At 43.7% G+C, this 23,184-nt stretch overlaps 1 long non-coding RNA gene across 1 annotated transcript; it reads left to right on the top strand.

The window, feature by feature from the left end:
• Positions 1-2,683: 2,683 nt before the first annotated feature.
• On the top strand, positions 2,684-4,660 carry LOC123136838 (uncharacterized). The gene is made up of 2 exons (XR_006467330.1): positions 2,684-2,928; positions 3,492-4,660. It is a non-coding gene; the product is annotated as an uncharacterized lncRNA (long non-coding RNA).
• The last annotated feature ends 18,524 nt before the right edge of the window (positions 4,661-23,184 follow it).

Below are 23,184 nucleotides of genomic sequence, written 5' to 3'. Positions count from 1 at the left end.
AATTGCCATATTTTATGAAATCTGGCAAATGGATGTCAAAACTGCATTCCTTAAATTGATATTTCTTAAAGAAGAGTTGTATATGATGCAACAAGAAGGTTTTATCGATCCTAAACGTGCTAACAAAATGTGGAAGCTCCAGCAATCCATCTATGGACTGGTGCAAGCATCTCAAAGTTGGAATATACACTTTGATGAGTTGATCAAAGCATATAGTTTTATACAGACTTGCAGTGAAGCCTGTATTCACAAGAAAGTGAATGGGAGCACTACAGCCTTTCTGATAAGTATATGTGAATGACATATTGTTGATCGGAAATGATGTAGAATTTTCTAGAAAGCATAAAGGAGAGTTTGAAAGGAGTTTTTCAAAGAAAGACCTCGGTGAAGTTGCTTACATATTGGGCATCAAGATCTATAGAGATAGATCAAGACGCTTGATAAGATTTTTCAATGAGTACATACCTTAACAAGATGTGGAAGTAGTTCAAAATGAAACAGTCAAAGAAGGAGTTCTTGCCTGTCTTGCAATGTGTAAAGTTGAGTAAGACTCAAAACCCGACCACAGCAGAAAATAGAAAGAGAATGAAAGTCATTCCCTATGCCCCAGCCATAGGTTCTATAAAGTATGCTATGTTGTGTACCAGACCTATTGTGTACCTTATCATGAGTTTGGCAAGGGGGTACGATAGTGATCCAGGAGTGGATCACTAGACATCGGTCAAAGTTATCCTTAGTTACGTAAGAGGACTACGGAAATATTTCTCGGTTATGGAGGTGATGAAGAGTTTGTCGTAAAAAGTTACGTCGAGGCAAGCTTTTACACCGACCCGGATGACTCTGAGTCTAAATCTGGATACATATTGAAAGTGGGAGCAATTAGCTAGAATAGCTCCATGTAGAGCAATTGTAGACATAGAAAATTTGCAAAATACATACGACTCTCAATATAGCAGACCCGTTGACTAAACTTCTCTCACAAGCAAAACATGATCACACCTTAATACTCTTTGGGTGTTATTCACATAGCGATGTGAACTAGATTATTGACTCTAGTAAACCCTTTGGTTGTTGGTCACATGGCGATGTGAACTATGAGTGTTAATCACATACATATGTGAACTATTGGTGTTAAATCATATGGCGATGTGAACTAGATTATTGACTCTAGTGCAAGTGGGAGATTGAAGGAAATATGCCCTAGAGGCAATAATAAAGTTGTTATTTTATATTTCCTTATATCATGATAAATGTCTATTATTCATGCTAGAATTGTATTAACCGGAAACTTGATACATGTGTCGATACATAGACAAAACACCGTGTCCCTAGTATGCCTCTACTTGACTAGCTCGTTAATAAAAGATGGTTAAGTTTCCTAGCCATAGACATGTGTTGTCATTTTATGAACGGGATCACATCATTAGGAGAATGATGTGATGGACAAGACCCATCCATTAGCTTAGCATAATGATCGTTCAGTTTTATTGCTACTGCTTTCTTCATGTCAAATACATATTCTCCGACTATGAGATTATGCAACTCCCGGACACCGGAGGAATGCCTTGTGTGCTATCAAACGTCACAACATAACTGGGTGATTATAAAGATGCTCTACAGGTATCTCCGAAGTTGTTTGTTGGATTGGCATAGATCGAGATTAGGATTTGTGACTCCGAGTATTGGAGAGGTATCTCTGGCCCCTCTCGGTAATGCACATCATATGAAGCCTTGCAAGCAATGTTACTAATGAGTTAGTTATGGGATGACGCACTACGGAACGAGTAAAGAGACTTGCCGGTAACGAGATTGAACTAGGTATGAAGATGCCGACGATCAAATCTCGGGCAAGTAACATACCGATGACAAAGAGAATAACGTATGTTGACATTGCGGTTCGACCGATAAAGATCTTCGTAGAATATATGGGAACCAATATGAGCATCCAGGCTCCGCTATTGGTTATTGACTGGAGAGGTGTCTCGGTCATGTCTACATAGTTCTCGAACCCGTAGGGTCCGCACGCTTAATGTTTAATGACGATACGTATTATATGAGTTATGTGTTTTGGTAACCGAAGGCTGTTCGGAGTCCTGGATGAGATCACAGACATGATGAGGAGCCTCAAAATGGTCGAGAGGTAAAGATTTATATATTGGAAGGTAGTATTCGGACACCGGAAGGGTTCCGGAGTGTATCGGGTACATACCTGAGTATCAGAGGGGTTACCGGAACCCCGGGGGGAAAGATATGGACCATATGGGCCATAGGAGGAAGGCTAACCAGCACACAAGGGGCTGGTGCACCCTCCACAAGGTAGGAGGCCAAATTGGACTAGGGAAGGGGGCGCCACCCACCTTTCCTTCTCCCTCTCCCTCTCCTTCCCCCTTTCCCCCTCCGTTGGAAGGAAGGGGGCCGAATAGGACTAGGAGTCGTAGTACACTACTACAAATTAGGTCATTAACGATGAGCTATGAACAATACTTGGTCGTTACTGTTAGGCCGGGCCAGCACACGTCCAACTTGCGCACGCGAGAACCCATAGTATGAGGTAGTGGTCGTCGTTGCAATCTCCTTATCTTATCTTTTTTGAGTAGTTAACAATTTATTTAATATTAATCGGTGAAAAGGATAAATATCAACGTATTGAGTCTAGGTTTCTTATCTTAACCTAATAACTAAGGCGGCCCCTTTGACCGAAACAGGACGCTCGCCTCGATTCAGATCGGCCCGCCGATGGCGTCGACGGCGGCTTTCGAGAAGGATTGCCGGATGCCGGAGGAGGCAGAGGCCGATGCGCTACTGGCACAGAAGGTGGGCGTGCTGCCCTCCGGGTTCTACGACGCCTTCGTGCTCCGCGACATCCGCGTCCACGCCGTCTGGCCCAGCCGCCTCCTCTGCCACTTCACCATCACCGCCCGCCTCCTCGTGAGCCCCCCTCCCACCTGCAGCCAGATCTAATCTTCTTCCCGTCCCCTCCCCTGCTCAATTCCTGCTAGATGCTTGCTAATTATTTCACGCAGTACCCAAAACCAAGCATGATTTAGTCTCCATCTACTACTGTACTACTTCCGCTGGCACTTCTCTGCAAAATTACCTTCCCTCTGTACTGTAGCTGAAAAACAAGTTGTGCCATCATCCATGTAGTAGCTTGTGTACTACTGCATTTTGCTGATGGTTGTGTTATTGAATTCTCAATTCCTGCTGGATTTTGCTAATTATGGCACTAGTACTGAACCCCAAGCATAATTTTGCATCTACTATTATTCTACATCCATCGACATTTCTTCAAAAAATATTATCTTTCCGTTGTATACCCGAGGAATTTAATTTTCGTAATAACTGCATAGTTCCATTCCCTCGTCTAATTGTTCACTGGAAAAATAACTCGTACCATCATGCATGGAACAGCCAGTTTGTTTACCGCATTTTGTTGAGTGTTGCTGAGATGATGCATTTTTTGTGATGGTTGTGTTACTGAGAAATCATAGAACTCGGGCAACTTCCTGCAAGGGGCGTGACTGCATTGCTGGTTTACTTGATGGGCTCTGCTGTACACCGCTGGGTCACAAACCAGGGTCTCACCACTAGAGATGAACATCTACCTAGATACTGCATCTTCTGATGTGAGTGACTATCTTACTCAGTCGGAATTGGATGCGAAATAATACATGTGGTGGTTCATCAGCATCACTTCTCAAGGTATGCTTGTTGGTGATGTTGCTTGTTTATGTTATTTTTGGTTTTGTATGACTTTCTTCCGGAGGAGGTTCATATTTAAAATCATTTCTGCTCAATTATATCAGGTTGGTCTGTCATGCTTAAAGCGGATATAGTGACTAGTTTGTTATGTGCTTTGCAGGTTAGTCATATGGTTTGTATAATGGACCTATAGCTCGTTCTTGTCTTTTTCAGGTTCAGAAATCAGCGCATTATTAGTTGCTTCACTATATGCTTTGATATCCAGGTTACAACTAGGATTTTCATATGTATGTATATCACTTATCACATAGTAGAACAGTATTCCTTTTTCTAGCAGAGGAGAATAATTTTCAGTGTTAATTTAGTTGGGTACAGACCATCAACCAAAAAAGCTCAAAACGTTTTGCCCATATATAGAATAACTCAAGTCTTGCTAGAACTAGATAAGAAACAGACTAATTAACTGTTCGCGAAAACAGTTTCTTCTTTGTTGCATAAGGACTGTGCAAGAATTTGGATTAAGACATGTCTAAGCTACAGGAAATAGTATACAATGTTATTTAGTCTAAAATGATTCACATGCAATTTTTTTCATATGTGCTACTATCCTTTTGAGCAAATTCATTTATATGTACTACTAATAAATCATTTCTGTTTTTGCAGAACGGATGGTTCACCATAATAGGAGCATCACAAGACATTGTAGTCATTGGTGAAGAATGATATGCAGTGAAACACAAGGATTTATGATGGTGTCCCATGACTGAAGATTATGAAAAATAAATCACTCTTCTAGTTGATGTATTTCTGGTTAGATATGGACTAAAATAGTTGTCTACAAGGTGTTTTTGGTTTATATTTTCTAAATGGTATTTATTAACTCCGCTGTATGTGAGGATCATCTTCAATATGTATGATTTGGATTAATGAAAACAGGTTATATACTTTGACTGTCCAATTTTTTTTGTTGCTTGATGAGTGTGGCCAATAATCTTCAAAAGTGGTCGTCAATCATACTTAAATCACCATAAGAACATTACTAGCGATGAAAAAAGTGGTCGTTAATACTACAATTGTGGTTGTTATTGCATCGGCATTGACAACGACAGATCATCCCGTCGTTACAAAAAAACGACCACAATATGTGGTAGTTACAAAATAGCGACCACAATATGTGGTCGTTATACTTTTAACGATGGAGCCTATCGCGACCAACATATTGTGGTCGTTAGTGGCCTTTAACGAGCACAATCCGACTTTCAACGACCACATATACTGTTGTTAAAAACTATTTTCCTAGTAGTGGTAGGACTCCTCCCCATTGGGCGCGGCTTAGGCCGGCCTCCTCCCCTCTCCCTCCTTTATATACGGGGGTGGGGGGCACCTCTAGGCACATCAATCGTTCTTAGCCGTGTGTGGTGCCCCCCTCCACCGTTTACTCCTTCGGTCATATTGTCGTATTGTTTAGGCGGAGCCCTGCGCGGATCACATCACCATCATCGTCACCACGCCGTCGTTCTGACGGAACTCATCTACTCCTTTGACCCTATGCTGGATCAAGAGTTCAAGGGATGTCATCGTGCTGAAGGTGTGCAGAACTCGGAGGTGCCATACGTACGGTGCTTGATCGGTTGAATCGAGAAGACGTTCGACTACATCAACCGCGTTAAGCTAACGCTTCCGCTTTCGGTCTACGAGGGTACGTGGACACACTCTCCCCCTCTCTTTTCTATGCATCTCCTAGATAGATCTTGCATGAGCGTAGGATTTTTTTTTGAAATTTCATGCTACGTTTCCCAACATGACTTGACTAAGATCTCGCTTGTCTGGGTGGCTGCGAGCATGATGCATTGGTGAAGTCATCTTTTACTTGCTTGTTGTAATCGTAATCTAGGATCCACAATGTACCCGTGTGGTTGGTTGGTTCTACAGGAACGCTGCTGGTTGGAGGGGGCTAGATTTCAAGTACAGATGTGGTTACTTGTGTTGAGAATTTTGTGATAAGCATCTGTAACTTACTAATGGAAGCACATTGCAGGGTGATATCTATGTGGCCATACAGATGAAAGTTGATTTTCCAGCTAGGCGAAAAAAATACAATTACCAAAATTTAGAAGTATTGATTTAATGGTACAAGTAATTCCTATAGAGACATGGCTTGGATCATCAGATTGCAGGGAGCATAAAGTTTGTTTGTGTTGTTACTATTTCAAACTGTATTAAACCGTGGCTACATATTTTTAGTGAATGAATGGGGAAGGAAGATCCACTGCTCGATATTCTTTTTTGCGACTCCATAAGTTTGTATGTTCAGTTGGCAAACTTTTGCTCTTTTAAGTTACACATCATTCTTTTTTTTTCGAAAGATTATATTACATCAGTCTTATGACTTATGATCAATGTGTTTCTACATTCAATAGGTCAAACCCGAAGACCTTACTGTAGTAATAAATGACTTTGATGAACCACGCACTTTGGCACCAAGTGGATTATTCCTTGGTGGTACAAAGTCGCCACGAAGGCAGTCAACGCACGCGACCTCCCTCTCTCTCGCTTCCTCTCCCATGTAACTCGCCGCCACTAGCGTCACTAGCGGGAGAGCAACTGGCTGCTCGACATCGTCGCACCTCGAGGAAGGAGTGGGTAGAGGTGAAACTGGGTGGGAGGAGAAGGCGGTGGTAGAGTCCACTGCAGTTTCTATTTGTGATCTGCCTCGACGCTGGAGGCGGCAGATCCATCCAGTCGAAGTGGCTACCAGAAGGGATGGAGGAAGAAGCTTTTGTTGACTGGCTAAGTGTCAGGTCAGGAGGATCCGCCCTGCTTGCCACCGGAAGAAGGGACCCTTTTGTGTCCCGCTTCTTCCCGAGCGTCGGCCACGCGGATAGGCCGCTAGAAGCGCCTCGATACCGAGTACTAGCTCGGCGGCAGTGAGGAGTTCACCACTCCCCAACAATGGCAACGATGCGGTAGACTATGAGGTCGACATCATGCAGGCATGCAATACCTCCCGGGCCACCCTGGCGACATCAAGCTCAAGGCCGTCTTCAAGGACATCGGCAAGTTCTACCTCATCATGGAGCTCTGCAATGGCGGCCGCTTGTTGGAAGAGATGGCCAGGTATGTTACCTTCTATGAGTTGCAAGCCACATTTGTGATCAAGGATCTCATGTCAGTGGTGAAGTACTGCCACGAAATTGGCATCATCCATAGGGACATTAAGCCGGAATATATTTTGCTCACGGAAACAGGGAAGATGAAACTAGCAGATTTTGGATAGGCAACATGAGTCACTAACAGTTGTTTTTTGCTAATATCTTAAGCTTTCTTCACAGATCATGTAGAATTTTATATGGAGCCATCTTGGTACAGTTATCTTCTTCGTAATAGTAAAGGCCAAAGACAAATTTCCATGTCTTGGTGCATTTTAATTTCAGGTACCATTACAGTGTTGCAAATGATAGATTATATTCTTATAAGCTTAGTTTCCTCGAAACTTTGATCTTTAATAATGGATGTTTCCTTCAGTTTGACTTTCAAAGTATAATAAACAAGAGCACCAAAAGGCCATAGATGTGTAACAGTCTTTGATTGTTCCCGTGTCTCTTGTTGCTTTGCATCCGATTTACTTTTTAGGAGACTAATTTCTTGTCCAATTCCCAACACGTATCAAATATGGGATTGGGACTAATATTCCACTTCCCAAGTCTAATGTCTTAGCAAACTCCTCCTTATGAACTCCCATTTCCTTACGAAATATACATAGGTAGCTCGTGGACAAGAGCCTCCGAGGGCAGGTGAAAGTGCTAGTTATCGACTAGAGGGGGGGTTAATAGGCGATTTTTATGAAAGTATTCAAAACATGGAAGTTTTGAAGACAAACAATAGAAATGACCTAATTGATATGCAGCGGAAGATAAACTACAATAAGCAAACCATAGTCAAGTATGCAATGATGTGAAAGTACAAGACTAATAGCAGCTAAGTAGTAAGGATCAGGATGGAAGATAGTATGAAGCCAATCAACGATAGTAGTCAAGCAATGAAGTCAAACAGGTACGACAGATAGGCAATGACTTAACGAAGACAAACTCTAAGTAAAGGAAGGTAGAGGATAGAACCAGTCACTTGTTGAAGACACGGGATTTGTTGGACCAGTTCTAGTTGCTGTGACAACTGTACGTCTGGTTAGGGAGGCTGAGATTCAACTCAGAAGACCATGTCTTCACCTTATTCCCCTTGAGCTAAGGACACACAGTCCTCGCCCAATCACTATGGTAAGTTTTCAAGGTAGACTTTCGAACCTTCACAGACTTTGTTCACCGGCGATCCACAATGACTCTTGGATGCTCAGAACGCGACGCCTAACCGGCTGGAGGATTCACACTCCTCAAGTGTAATAAGTCTTCAGGTCACACAGACAGAAAGACTTCAGTGATGCCTAACACTCTTTGGCTCTGGGTGTTTGGGCTTGGTCCTCGCAAGGATTTCTCTCTCTCAAAGGCTTCGAGGTGGGTTGCTCTCAAACGACAAAAGCCGTGCACTAACTCTGAGCAGCCACCAATTTATGGTGTAGGGGGTGGGCTATTTATAGCCACTGGGCAACCCGACCTGATATGTCCGAAATGACCCTGGGTCACTAAGGAACTGACACGTGTTCCAACGGTCAGATTTCAAACACACACGGCAACTTTACTTGGGCTACAAGCAAAGCTGACTCATCTAGCTCTGGATAAGATTTGCTCTCATTGTCTTCGCTCGAAGACATAGGATTTGGGTTGAGCATCACTTCAGTCATTCTGACTTAGTTCACTTGGACCCCACTTAACAGTACGGTGGTTCCTATGACTCAACAAAGAAGAAAAAGGAAACAGCGAAACAACACAGTCTTCGCGCTCCATAGTCTTCACTCAATGTCTTCTCATGTCATAGTCTTCAATATGATTATCTTCACATACCACCATTGTCTTCAATGTCTTCATACATTTTTAGGGGTCATCTCCGGTAGGTAAACCGAATCAATGAGGGACACTACCTGCGTTATCCTGCAATTCTCACAAACGCATTAGTCCCTCAACCAACTTTGTCGTCAATACTCCAAAACCAACTAGGGGTGGCACTAGATGCACTTACAATCTCCCCCTTTTTGGTGATTGATGACAAACTGGTTGAAGTTTTCAACGGGGATAAAGTATGTGAAATTGTAAAGGATAGGGTATTGTCTTCATAAGTAGCAAGGGCTCCCCTGAAGATGTGCATATAAGTAATTTGCTTTTGGAATGCAAATGCACATGGCAGGTTGTACTTGTGGAGATCCTCTTCAACTTATGAAGATAATTCATCATGCATGAAATGATATAGCAAATAGAATGACATGCATAATGAAAAATGGACGTCTGCAGAATGATCTAAGTGCAGAAGTTATCATCGCACATGCGGAATTTATCATCGCATCACAGTGAAGCAAATAAGTAGCAGACGACCATCGAGTTTAAGTGTTACAACTCAAAGAACCAAATGTTTCAAAAGCGAGAGTTGTAAACACGAGGCAAAATATAAAGCAACCGCCCATATGAACCCGCTTGAAGACTATCAAACTCATATGCTTCTCCCCTTTTTGTCAGTAAGGACCAAAAAGGTTTGAAGACATAGAGCATCTACTCGTCCTCATGAGTAGGTGAAGCAGCAGGGTTGTCGGTGTTGTTTGGCGGTGCAGACGTACTTGGTGCAGTGTCGATGCGTGCAGAAGTAGGGGGCGGTGAAGTAGCATCATCTTCATCATCGATCACTCTAGCATTCACAGTTGCCGCGGAGGAAGAATAGTCAGAGTCTTCAAGGGATGGAGTTCGACGTAGGACAACAGTCCGTGGAGGAGTGGAGTCAAACTTGAATCTTTCAGTGAAGCCATCGTCTTGAAGATCTGCTTCAGCACTAAGCAGCGTCAAACTCTTCCATGATCGCCGACAAGTCTCGTGAGCGACAAATGCATTCTTGGTGGCAAGATTTTGAATGCGATTGACGTCCACCAAGAGGCTTTGCATCTGTCTCTTGAGCCAATAGTGATGCTTATCTTGTTTCTGATGAAGTGCCACAAGAAGTTCTCGGTCATTTAGAACACGAGAGCGCTTCTTAGGCCTTTGGGCAATGGTCCTTTCAGTGGCTTCAGTTTGCGCACGATGAGGCAGACGAGTATTTCCAGCCATTGGATAGATTCGAGTTACTGCTTGGACTCCTTATATGGGTTGAGTGAAGCTTTGGTGCTCGACATTTTGAAGACAAAGAGGCTTCTTGGCAGGGTCAGAGTATATGGCTTCAACAGACATATCAACCTATGGTAGAAAGATCAGATGATTGCGAGCAGAGGGCTGATAGTTGACAGAGGAGTGTCGCTTGATGAGGCGCATGACCCATGGAGCATAGAATTTCAGGCCAAAAAGGTCAGATCCAGACGCAGCAAGTTGCCGGATGAAGAATTCTTGGGAATTGAAGCTGATGCCATTGAGGATGTAAAAGACCAATGTCTTCATGGCTCCTTCAAGTTTGGCCGCTGATGAATGTCCTTTGATAGGCCATAGAGTTCGCCTGATGATGTGATATATTGTGCGAGGCAGATACTCAAGGTCATCAACAAAGAACTCTGTTGGGTATTCAGCGTCAGATGGCAAAGGCTTCATCATGCTCAACATCTGGCTCATGTTGGGTTCAGGCTTATGGAAGATGCTCTCCAGTGCATTGCGGTGTAGTTTACAATCAGGTTCATATAGCTCTCCAGGAGTGGGTAGGCCTGTAAGCTCAATGACGTCAAGAGCTTTGGCTTCATGATGAACATTTCCTATCATCCACTCGAGAACCCATGTCTTGATATCCCTGTTGTAGCCACGAATGTGGAGGGTAGCATAGAATTGAAGCAAAAGTTCCTCATTCCAATGTTCTTTGTTTGTCACAAAGCTGAGCAGACCTGCATCACGAAAGCAGTCAAGAGCTTCTTCTAGGCATGGCAATCTAGCAATGGCTTCAGCGTCGAGGCGCATATGAGGGAAAATGCGCCCTTGATCATACAGAACGCAGGAGTAATAGCTTCGTTGTTGATAGCTCCAGAAACGATCAGATGATATTCTTGGCTTTGAGTAAGGGTTCTTTGCACTGTCAAAGAAGGTGTTGTGGCTTTTGAAGCCATTTGCATTGAAGGACCCTGTAGATTTTGCAGTACCTGGGAACCTTGGCAATCTTGGCTTGGTTTCTGGACCTTAGGCCTATGCTCAACATGATAATCAAACTGAGGACCAGAGGCAGTAGGCGGAGGAACCAGAATGGGCCATCGGACAGTGGTTAGCTGACCATGATTGTATGCTTGCTCAATTGTATAGGGCCTTGGTGGCGGAATAGGAGCATGGCAACAACTGAGGCTTCAGGCTGCACAACAGGTGCTTCGGGAGCAGTGGCCGCATTGGCTTCTGGCACACTGGTTGGTGCAAGCTCCACATTAGCTTCAGCCATGACTACGTCATTGGCTTCATTTGCGTTGGTGGTGGCAGCTTCAAGATCTTCAACCTCCACTTGATGAGCTGGAGGGTCGGGCACTGGCACGTTCACATCAGGAACAACTTCTTCATTATTGGGGGGAGTAGGGACACATACGTCTTCTTGACTTTCATCGGCTGATGCAGCCGGATTGTCTTCAGCAGCTTGGGCTTCAGACATGGAGACATTCACAGTTGGAGTGGCTTCAGGAAACACTTGACGTGCAACAGGTTGGTGATGCACTTCTCCTTCTGGAACGCTCGAAAGAGGGACTTGAGGCCTTTGTCCTTTGCGAAGCCTGCGTAATGCTGGCAACGCCTTTGGAGATGGAGTTGGCTGGGCCTCAAAGTCTTCTTCTTCTTGCACGGGTGGTGTAACTTGTGGTTGTTGTTGGGGAGTACTTGGGGAGTCTTGTTGCTGTGGGTGATCAGCCCACGATGCATCCTGAGCAATTGGCGTCAGAGGACGACCAATGCTGATGAGTTCGCTGTTCGTGAGAACAAGCGATGAGACCAGGTTGTGTTCGATCTGAGGAAGAACTTCATCATCTTCAACATTGTCATCGTGACCAATGTCTTCATCAGCGGTGGGTTCAGCTGCTGGAATGTCTTCAGCTTCATGAGCCTCTGAGGAAGCAGACTCATGAACTATCATCCGTCGTTCTTGGTGTTCAGATGCAGGGTGAACCACTAAGATAGGTTCAACAACTAAGGGCTCTGTGGGAGCAGCCCGATTCTTCTTGGTTCTGCGCTTCTTCTTGGAGGGAGCAGCATCAGAGGCTTCAGTATTCTTCCTTTTTCTGGCTTCAGCCTCGGCAACCCTCATCTTCTTCTGTTCTGAAGCGGTTGACAGGACCTTTGGCTTCGAGCCAGTCATGCTGCTTGGGAAGATTATGCGAGGTGCTTCCTAACTTGAAGGTGCAGGTTGGGCAGTAGAGAGCTTCTTCTTCTTAGCAGCCATTCTGGGGTCAATGCCAGGACGACCAAGAGACTTGCGCTTCTCAGCCTCATTGTAGGCAAGCACACATTTGTCAGCCAAACTCTTCATGCGCTCACGAGAGCCCTGAGCTTCTTTGCGCTTCTTGAGAAAGGCTTCTTTAAGCTCGTGCAGCATGACCTTGAAGTTTCTGACATCTTGCACGCTGAGCTTCGCCACATGCTTCTTGAACTGAGCCTTTTCATAGTCAATCTTGTTCTTCAGCTCAACGATGCGCTGAGCGAGAGCTAGCTCAGAAGCAATGGCGCCATTGAAGGAAACGCTGAGGCCAATGGGAAGCTGCAGATCTTCAAAGCTGAGATTGGGGTGTCAAACCACTCATCAATGAAGTTATGGATGATTGCCACATCGAAGAGAGGCAGGTTATTGAAGATCTCTGCTTCTTCCTTGCTCTTGATCAGTTGCTCAAGGGCATCATCTGCAAGATCTTCATCGCTGGATAGATCAATGGGTTCTTCTCGCAGAATGGTAGCAGGAGTCAAGGTCTGATCAGTATGCTTGACGATTTGCTTTTTCTTCTCCGTCCTCTTGGAGATACATGATAGATCTTCAGACTGCACATTGTCTTCAGGAGGTGCAGTGGCCAGTGGCTTCGCACGTGAAGCTTTTGGAGGAGCAGCTGAACTTGAAGCCTTAGGCTTCTTTAGCTTCTGTGGCTTCGGAGGAGGAGCTGGGGCTTCATCAGTGTCAGCATCATTATCAGAATGATCTACTCTGGCACCATGGACCAAGATGTAGGTGATGAGGCCATCAAGGTTGGAGAAGGGGCCGATGACATTGGGTTCTGCATCACGTGAGCCGTCAGCACGGGGAGCAGAGGGACCAGGGTTGAAGTCTAATCCCAATGACTTCTTGTTTTCCTTGGCCGATGCCTTTGCATACTGGAAGTTGCACTTGAAGAGAGTATCATCACGACACCAGAGCAATGATGATGGATCGGCATTCTCAAGCTGAGGTCCACGGACCATACAGGGATAGAAACCCTATGCAATAGCTTCAGCTCTGTTCTTGGGTTGAAGGCCTCGATAGAGAATATCACCCCAAGGACTTTTGATAGCATTCTTCTCTGCATATTCCTGGGTCACAAACTTGTACTTGAACCATTCTTCAGCCCAATAGCGTCGAATCCATTGGATTCGTGTCTTGCGCTGATGATAATTCTCTTCAGAATCTGTCTTGTAAAGCTCTACAAGGTCATCAGGCAGATCTTTTGATGTTCCCCCTCGATGCTGTCTGCCACCCTTCCTTACTGATTTCTCTGTAGCCATGAACTTCAAACTGAATGGTTTCAACATGTTCAAAAGGCTTCAAAGACTTACGCTTCCTGGTCAAACATGAACTGGCTTCGGGAGAGTTAATGTGATGCTGTAAGTATTCTGCAAACGAATGCAGACTGTGAGAACCAAGGGATTCTCCCACGGACATGTACCTGTGACAGCATTAGAGATGCGAGGGAAGGGGAAGAGGTCATATGCATTCTCAAAAGATTTTGAAGATAAATTAGTTTGAAGACATTGACCTCATGATGCGAAGACATTCACTTATATGTTGAGAGTTGGTTCCAGATTTGTACGAATCCGTGAATAAGTACAAGTGAGGAATCAAACAAGATATGAAGTTTAAGTGAATAGACTAGGCAGTATGAGATGCAGACAGAATAGATCTAACATTGTGTAGACAGAAACCACTTTTGGTAGATAGGATGAATCTTTGAAGATCAAAAAGACAGTAAAAATAGAGTTATATTTACCACACGAAGAACTGCTAGATGGGATGAATAGGAGACCGAGCAGTTCAATCCATCGTGCCCTAACTTGGCGACGGAGGACACCTACGGCGACGGCGGAGAGGACGATGTCCGCGGCCGGCGTGAGGACGGCATCAGAGAAGTTGCGGCAGCTAAGCACTTCGTCGCCGGCGTCGTCGAGAGCTAGCGGTGGTGCTAGGGTTTTGACGACGTGGAGAGGTGGAAGAAGGTTTTCTTTACCGCAGGGGACATGTATTTATAAGGAAGTGTGCGGCACAGCGCAATTACGCAGGTGCCCCTGGCGGTTCACATCTGAGGGGCACATGGCAAGCATGCAACATACTCAGAGTTGTCCCACGTTCCCACGCCCGCCAGGCATGTCGGATGGTTGTTCCGGCTTCTCCGGATTTCAACAATAAAGATGAGTCATTTAAAACAGACTTAATGTTTGTCTCTGTGCCTCCTGCTGACTAGGACATAGAGAAGACATTCGACAGTTTTAATAGAATGCATATGATTTGGACAGATAGAGTTTGAGATAGAAAGCATAGAGAGATTATGGTGCGTTCACATTCACTTAGTTCAAAAGATTCAAATAGGAAGACATAGCTATAAGTGAATGCTGTAGAGGACAGAACACTAGTATATATATATATATATATATATATATATATATATATATATATATATCCGAAAGCAATCAAGTCATCATAGTGAAGAAAATCATGAAGATAAATTGAAACTAAAGACAAACCAAATGCGAAGTCATTGCAAAAATAACGCCATGAGTGAAACACTTCAAACAGAGAAATTTGGTGGTGGCGTTACCCACCGCATAGGAAGTATTAGACCCAGACACGACGCACAATTATCGTGGCGCTCCGAAGTCAAATTCCATGTTAATGTATTCACACTCAGAATGTAAGTCTTCATTGATTGAAGACATTATTTACTTAGTGTGTTGCACATCTAAGTTATCAACATGCATAAGTGTTAGGATGTGTGCCCGATCACAGGACATTTGAGGATTCCAAGATATTTAGCTCACACCGTAACTTGCAAAACCTTTTCTCATCCAAGGGCTTTGTGAAGATATCTGCCAGTTACTCTTCAGTGTTGACATGAATGATGTCAATATCTTTCTTCATGACATGATCTCTGAGAAACTGATGACGAATTTCAATGTGCTTTGTCTTCGAGTGCTGGACTGGATTGTTGGCTATCTTGATGGCACTCTCGTTGTCGCAGAAGAGAGGTACTTGTTTCAGATTGATGCCATAGTCCTTGAGAGTTTGCTTCATCCATAGAAGCTGAGCGCAACAAGATCCAGCAGCAATGTATTCAGATTCAGCAGTTGAGAGTGATACACAGTTCTGCTTCTTTGAAGACCAACAGACAAGTGATCGACCCAGAAAGTGACATGTGCCTGATGTAGACTTGCGATCCACCTTGTCACCAGCATAATCAGCATCCGAGAATCCAACCAAATCAAATTTTGAGCCCTTTGGATACCATAATCCGAGTGTTGGGGTGTAAGCCAAATATCGAAGAATTCGCTTCACAGCTAAGTGATGCGATTCCTTTGGTGCCGCTTGGAATCGAGCACACATGCAAACACTAAGCATAATATCTGGCCTAGATGCACATAGATAAAGTAAAGAACCAATCATGGAGCGGTATACCTTTTGATCGAACTCTTTACCATTGTCGTCGGGACCAAGATGGTGTTTGGCTGGCATTGGCGTCGTGTAACCTTTGCAATCTTCCATTCCAAACTTCTTCAGACAATCTTTGAGGTATTTTTCTTGAGATATGAAGATGCCATTCCTTTGCTGACGAATTTGAAGACCAAGGAAGAATTTCAGCTCACCCATCATGGACATCTGATATTGCTCTTGCATCATGTACCCGAACTCATTACTATACTTCTGGTTGGTGCAGCCGAAGATAATGTCATCCACATATATTTGGCACACAAACAGTTCACCATCATATGTCTTCGTGAAGAGTGTAGGATTGAGGGATCCAGGTTTGAAGCCTTTGCTCTTCAAGAAGTCTTTGATCGTATCATACCAAGCGGGAGGTGCTTGTTTGAGGCCATAGAGTGCTTTGTTTAGCCTGTACACCATATCAGGATGTTTTGGATCTTCAAAGCCAGGTGGTTGAGCAACATATACTTCTTCTTCAATCTTGCCGTTGGGAAATGCACTCTTCACATCCATTTGATATAGCAAGATGCTGTGATGATTAGCATAGGCTAGCAGTATGCGAATAGCTTCAAGCCTAGCAACAGGAGCAAATATTTCATCGAAGTCAATTCCTTCAACTTGAGTATATCCTTGAGCCACAAGACGTGCTTTGTTTCTGACGACTTGACCATGCTCATCTTGCTTGTTTCTATATATCCATTTTGTTCCAATAATGTTATGCTTGCGAGGGTCAGGTCGCTTGACAAGTTCCCAAACATTGTTCAGCTTGAACTGTTGAAGTTCTTCTTGCATACCTTGAATCCATTCAGGTTCCATAAAGGCTTCAGCAACTTTCTGAAGGAAAGATGCCCTAGTGGCAATAATAAAGTTATTATTTATTTCCTCATATCATGATAAATGTTTATTATTCATGCTAGAATTGTATTAACCAGAAACATAATACATGTGTGAATACATAGACAAACACAACGTCACTAGTATGCCTCTACTTGACTAGCTTATTAATCAAAGATGGTTATGTTTCCTAACCATAGACATGTGTTGTCATTTGATTAATAGGATCACATCATTAGGAGAATGATGTGATTGACATGACCCATTCCGTTAGCCAAGCACTTGATCGTTTAGTATATTGCTATTGCTTTCTTCATGACTTATACATGTTCCTGCAACTATGAGATTATGCAACTCCCGTTTACCGGAGAAACACTTTGGGTGCTACCAAACGTCACAACATAACTGGGTGATTATAAAGGAGTACTACAGGTGTCTCCAAAGGTACATGTTGAGTTGGCGTATTTCGAGATTAGGTTTTGTCACTCCGATTGTCGGAGAGGTATCTCTGGGCCCTCTCGGTAATGCACATCACTATAAGCCTTGCAAGCAATGTAGCTAATGAGTTAGTTACGAAATGATGCATTACGTAACGAGTAAAGAGACTTGCCGGTAACGAGATTGAACTAGGTATTAGATACCGGCGATCGAATCTCGGGCAAGTAACATACCGATGACAAAGGGAACAACGTATGTTGTTATGCGGTTTGACCGATAAAGATCTTCGTAGAATATGTAGGAACCAATATGGGCATCCAGGTTCCGCTATTGGTTATTGACCGAGAATAGTTCTAGGTTATGTCTACATAGTTCTCGAACCCGTAGGGTCTGTACGCTTAACGTTACGATGACAGTTTTATTATGAGTTTATAAGTTTTGATGTACCGAAGTTTGTTCGGAGTCCCGGATGTGATCACGGACATGACGAGGAGTCTCAAAATGGTCGAGACATAAATATTGATATATTGGAAGCCTATGTTTGGACATCGGAATAGTTCCGGGTGAAATCGGGATTTTACCGGAACACCGGGGGGTTACCGGAACCCTTCCGGGGGTTAATGGGCCTTAGTGGGCCATGAGGGAGAAGAGGAGGGCCGGCCAGGGCAGGCCGTGCGCCCCTTCCCCCCTATTTCGAATAGGACAAGGAAGGGGGGGCGGCGCCCCCCTTTCCTCTTTCCCTCCCCCAAGTCCTAATCCAACTAGGAAAGGGGGGGGGGGAGTCCTACTCTCGGTGGGAGTAGGACTCCTCCGGTGCGCCTCCTCCTAGGACGGCTGCACCCCCCTTGCTCCTTTATATACGGGGGCAGGGGCACCCTAGTACACACAAGTTGATCTACGGATCGTTCCTTAGCCGTGTGCGGTGCCCCCCTCCACCATATTCCACCTCGGTCATATCGTCGCGGAGTTTAGGCGAAGCCCTGCGCCGGTGGAGCATCATCATTGTCACCACGCTGTCGTGCTAACGGAACTCATCCCTGACGCTTTGCTGGATCGGAGCCCGGGGATCGTCATCGAGCTGAACGTGTGCTGAACTTGGAGGTGCCGTACGTTCGGAACTTGGATCGGTCGGATCATGAAGACGTACGACTACATCAACCGCTTTGTCATAACGCTTCCGCTTACGGTCTACGAGGGTACATGGACAATACTCTCCCCTCTCGTTGCTATGCCATCATCATGATCTTGCGTGTGCGTAGGAATTTTTTTTGAAATTACTACGTTCCCCAACAGTGGTATCAGAGCCAGGTTTTATGCGTAGATGTCATATGCACGAGTAGAACACAAGTGATTTGTGGGCGATACAAGTCATACTGCTTACCAGCATGTCATACTTTGGTTTGGCGGTATTGTGAGATGAAGCGGCCTGGACCGACATTACGCGTACGCTTACGCGAGACTGGTTTCACCGTTACGAGCACTCGTGCTTAAAGGTGGCTGGCGGGTGTCTGTCTCTCTCACTTTAGCTGAATCGAGTGTGGCTACACCAGGTCCTTGCGAAGGTTAAAACAGCACTAACTTGACGAACTATCGTTGTGGTTTTGATGCGTAGGTAAGAACGGCTCTTGCTAAGCCCGTAGCAGCCACGTAAAATTTGCAACAACAAAGTAGAGGACGTCTAACTTGTTTTTGCAGGGCATGTTGTGATGTGATATGGTCAAGACGTGATGCTATATTTTATTGTATGAGATGATCATGTTTTGTAACCGAAGTTATCGGCAACTAGCAGGAGCCATATGGTTGTCGCTTTATTGTATGAAATGCAAACACCCTGTAATTGCTTTACTTTATCACTAAGCGGTAGCGATAGTCATAGAAGCAATAGATGGCGTAACGAAAACGATGCTACGATGGAGATCAAGGTGTCGCACCGGTGACGATGGTGATCACGACGGTGCTTTGAAGATGGAGATCACAAGCACAAGATGATGATGGCCATATATATCACTTATATTGATTGCATGTGATGTTTATCCTTTATGCATCTTATTCTGCTTTGATTGACGGTAGCATTTTAAGATGATCTCTCACTAATTATCAAGAAGTGTTCTCCCTGAGTATGCACCGTTGCGAAAGTTCTTCGTGCTGAGACACCACGTGATGATCGGGTGTGATAGGCTCTACGTTCAAATACAACGGGTGCAAAACAGTTGCACACACAGAATACTCGGGTTAAACTTGACGAGCCTAGCATATACAGATATGGCCTCGGAACACGGAGACCGAAAGGTCGAACGTGAATCATATAGTAGATATGATCAACATAGTGATGTTCACCATTAAAACTACTCCATCTCACGTGATGATCGGACATGGTTTAGTTGATTTGGATCACGTGATCACTTAGATGACTAGAGAGATGTCTGTCTAAGTGGGAGTTCTTAAGTAATATGATTAATTGAACTTAAATTTATCATGAACTTAGTACCTGATAGTATTTTGCTTGTCTATGTTTGTTGTAGATAGATGGCCCGTGCTGTTGTTCCGTTGAATTTTAATGCGTTCCTTGAGAAAGCAAAGTTGAAAGATGATGGTAGCAATTACACGGACTGGGTCCGTAACCTGAGGATTATCCTCATTGCTGCACAGAAGAATTACGTCCTGGAAGCACTGCTGGGTGCCAGGCCTGCTGCAGATGCAACTGATGACGTTAAGAATGTCTCGCAAAGCAAAGCTGATGACTACTCGATAGTTCAGTGTGCCATGCTTTACGGCTTGGAACCGGGACTTCAATGACGTTTTGAACGTCATGGAGCATATGAGATGTTCCAGGAGTTGAAGTTAATATTTCAAGCAAATGCCCGGATTGAGAGATATGAAGTCTCCAATAAGTTCTATAGCTGCAAGATGGAGGAGAATAGTTCTGTCAGTGAACACATACTCAAAATGTCCGGGTATAATAATCACTTGATTCAACTGGGAGTTAATCTTCCTGATGATAGTGTCATTGACAGAATTCTTCAATCACTGCCACCAAGCTACAAGAGCTTCGTGATGAACTATAATATGCAAGGGATGGACAAGACTATTCCCGAGCTCTTCGCAATGCTAAAAGCCGCGGAGGTAGAAATCAAGAAGGAGCATCAAGTGTTGATGGTTAACAAGACCACCAGTTTCAAGAAAAAGGGCAAAGGGAAGAAGAAGGGGAACTTCAAGAAGAACAACAAACAAGTTGCTGCTCAAGAGAAGAAACCCAAATCTGGAACTAAGCCTGAAACTGAGTGCTTCTACTGCAAGCAGACTGGACACTGGAAGCGGAACTGCCCCAAGTATTTGGCGGATAAGAAGAATGGCAAAGTGAACAAAGGTATATGTGATATACATGTTATTGATGTGTACCTTACTAATGCTCGCAGTAGTACCTGGGTATTTGATACTGGTTCTGTTGCTAATATTTGCAACTCGAAACAGGGACTACGGATTAAGCGAAGATTAGCTAAGGATGATGTGACGGTGCGCGTGGGAAATGGTTCCAAAGTCGATGTGATCGCGGTCGGCACGCTACCTCTACATCTACCATCGGGATTAGTTTTAGACCTAAATAATTGTTATTTGGTGCCAGCGTTGAGCATGAACATTATATCTGGATCTTGTTTGATGCGAGACGGTTATTCATTTAAATCAGAGAATAATGGTTGTTCTATTTATATGAGTAATATCTTTTATGGTCATGCACCCTTGAAGAGTGGTCTATTTTTATTGAATCTCGATAGTAGTGATACACATATTCATAGTGTTGAAACCAAAAAATACAGAGTTGATAATGATAGTGCAACTTATTTGTGGCACTGCCGTTTAGGTCATATCGGTGTAAAGCGCATGAAGAAACTCCATATTGATGGGCTTTTGGAATCACTTGATTATGAATCACTTGGTACTTGCGAACCGTGCCTCATGGGCAAGATGACTAAAACACCATTCTCCGGAACTATGGAGCGAGCAACTGATTTGTTGGAAATCATACATACTGATGTTTGTGTCCAATGAACGTTGAGGCTCGCGGCGGGTATCGTTATTTTCTCACCTTCACAGATGATTTGAGCAGATATGGGTATATCTACTTAATGAAACACAAGTCTGAAACATTTGAAAAGTTCAAAGAATTTCAGAGTGAAGTGGAAAATCATTGTAACAAGAAAATAAAGTTTCTACGATCTGATCGTGGAGGAGAATATTTGAGTTACGAGTTTGGTTTACATTTGAAACAATGCGGAATAGTTTCGCAACTCACGCCACCCGGAACACCACAACAAAATGGTGTGTCTGAACGTCGTAATCGTACTTTACTAGATATGGTGCGAACTATGATGTCTCTTACTGATTTACCACTATCTTTCTGGGGTTATGCTTTAGAGACGGCCGCATTCACGTTGAATAGGGCACCATCAAAATCCATTGAGACGACGCCTTGTGAACTGTGGTTTGACAAGAAACCAAAGTTGTCGTTTCTTAAAGTTTGGGGCTGCGATGCTTATGTGAAGAAACTTCAACCAGATAAGCTCGAACCTAAATCGGAGAAATGTGTCTTCATAGGATACCCAAAAGAGACTATTGGGTACACCTTCTATCACAAATCTGAGGGCAAGATTTTCGTTGCTAAAATCGGATCCTTTCTAGAGAAGGAGTTTCTCTCGAAAGAAGTGAGTGGGAGGAAAGTAGAACTTGATGAGGTAACTATACCTGCTCCCTTATTGGAAAGTAGTTCATCACAAGAACCGGTTCCTGTGACAACTACACCAATTAGTGAGGAAGCTAATGATATTGATCATGAAACTTCAGATCAAGTTTCTACTGAACCTCGTAGGTCTACCAGAATAAGATCCGCACCAGAGTGGTATGGTAATCCTATTCTGGAAGTCATGTTACTTGACCATGATGAACCTACGAACTATGAGGAAGCGATGATGAGCCCAGATTCCGCAACATGGCTAGAGGCCATGAAATCTGAGATGGGATCCATGTATGAGAACAAAGTATGGACTTTGGTTGACTTGCCCGATGATCGGCAAGCCATTGAGAATAAATGGATCTTTAAGAAGAAGACTGACGCTGATGGTAATGTAACTGTCTATAAAGCTCGACTTGTTGCGAAATGTTTTCAACAAGTTCAAGGGGTTGACTACGATGAGACTTCCTCACCCGTAGCGATGCTTAAGTCTGTCCGAATCATGTTAGCTATTGCTGCATTTTATGATTATGAAATTTGGCAAATGGATGTCAAAACTGCATTCTTGAATGGATTTTTGGAAGAAGAGTTGTATATGATGCAGGCAGAAGGTTTTGTTGATCCAAAAGGTGCTAACAAACTGTGCAAGCTCCAACGATCCATTTATGGACTGGTGCAAGCATCTCGGAGTTGGAATAAACGCTTTGATAGTGTGATCAAAGCATATGGTTTTATACAGACTTTTGGAGAAGCCTGTATTTACAAGAAAGTGAGTGGGAGCTCTGTAGCATTTCTGATATTATATGTAGATGACATATTATTAATTGGAAATGATATAGAATTTCTGGATAGCATAAAGGGATACTTGAATAAAAGTTTTTCAATGAAAGACCTCGGTGAAGCTTCTTACATATTGGGCATCAAGATTTATAGAGATAGATCAAGACGCTTAATAGGACTTTCACAAAGCACATACCTTGATAAAATTTTGAAAAAGTTCAAAATGGATCACGCAAAGAAAGGGTTCTTGCCCGTGCTACAAGGTGTGAAGTTGAGTCAAACTCAATGCCCGACCACATCAGAAGATAGAGAGAAAATGAAAGATGTTCCCTATGCTTCAGCCATAGGCTCTATCATGTATGCAATGCTGTGTACCAGACCTGACGTATGCTTAGCAATAAGCTTGGCAGGAAGGTACCAAAGTAATCCATGAGTGGATCACTGGACAGCGGTCAAGAACATCCTGAAATACCTGAAAAGGACTAAGGATATGTTTCTCGTATATGGAGGTGACAAAGAGCTAGTCGTAAGTGGTTACGTCAATGCAAGCTTTGACACTGATCCGGACGATTCTAAATCGCAAACCAGATACGTATTTTTATTAAACGGTGGAGCTGTAAGTTGGTGCAGTTCTAAACAAAGCGTCGTGGCGGGATCTACATGTGAAGCGGAGTACATAGCTGCTTCGGAAGCAGCAAATGAAGGAGTCTGGATGAAGGAGTTCATTTCTGATC

This window comes from Triticum aestivum, chromosome 6B, assembly GCF_018294505.1.
Source record: "Triticum aestivum cultivar Chinese Spring chromosome 6B, IWGSC CS RefSeq v2.1, whole genome shotgun sequence".
Classification (NCBI taxonomy): domain Eukaryota; kingdom Viridiplantae; phylum Streptophyta; class Magnoliopsida; order Poales; family Poaceae; genus Triticum; species Triticum aestivum.
Note: the sequence above shows the minus strand (reverse complement) of the source record. Positions and strands in the feature narration are given on the sequence as shown.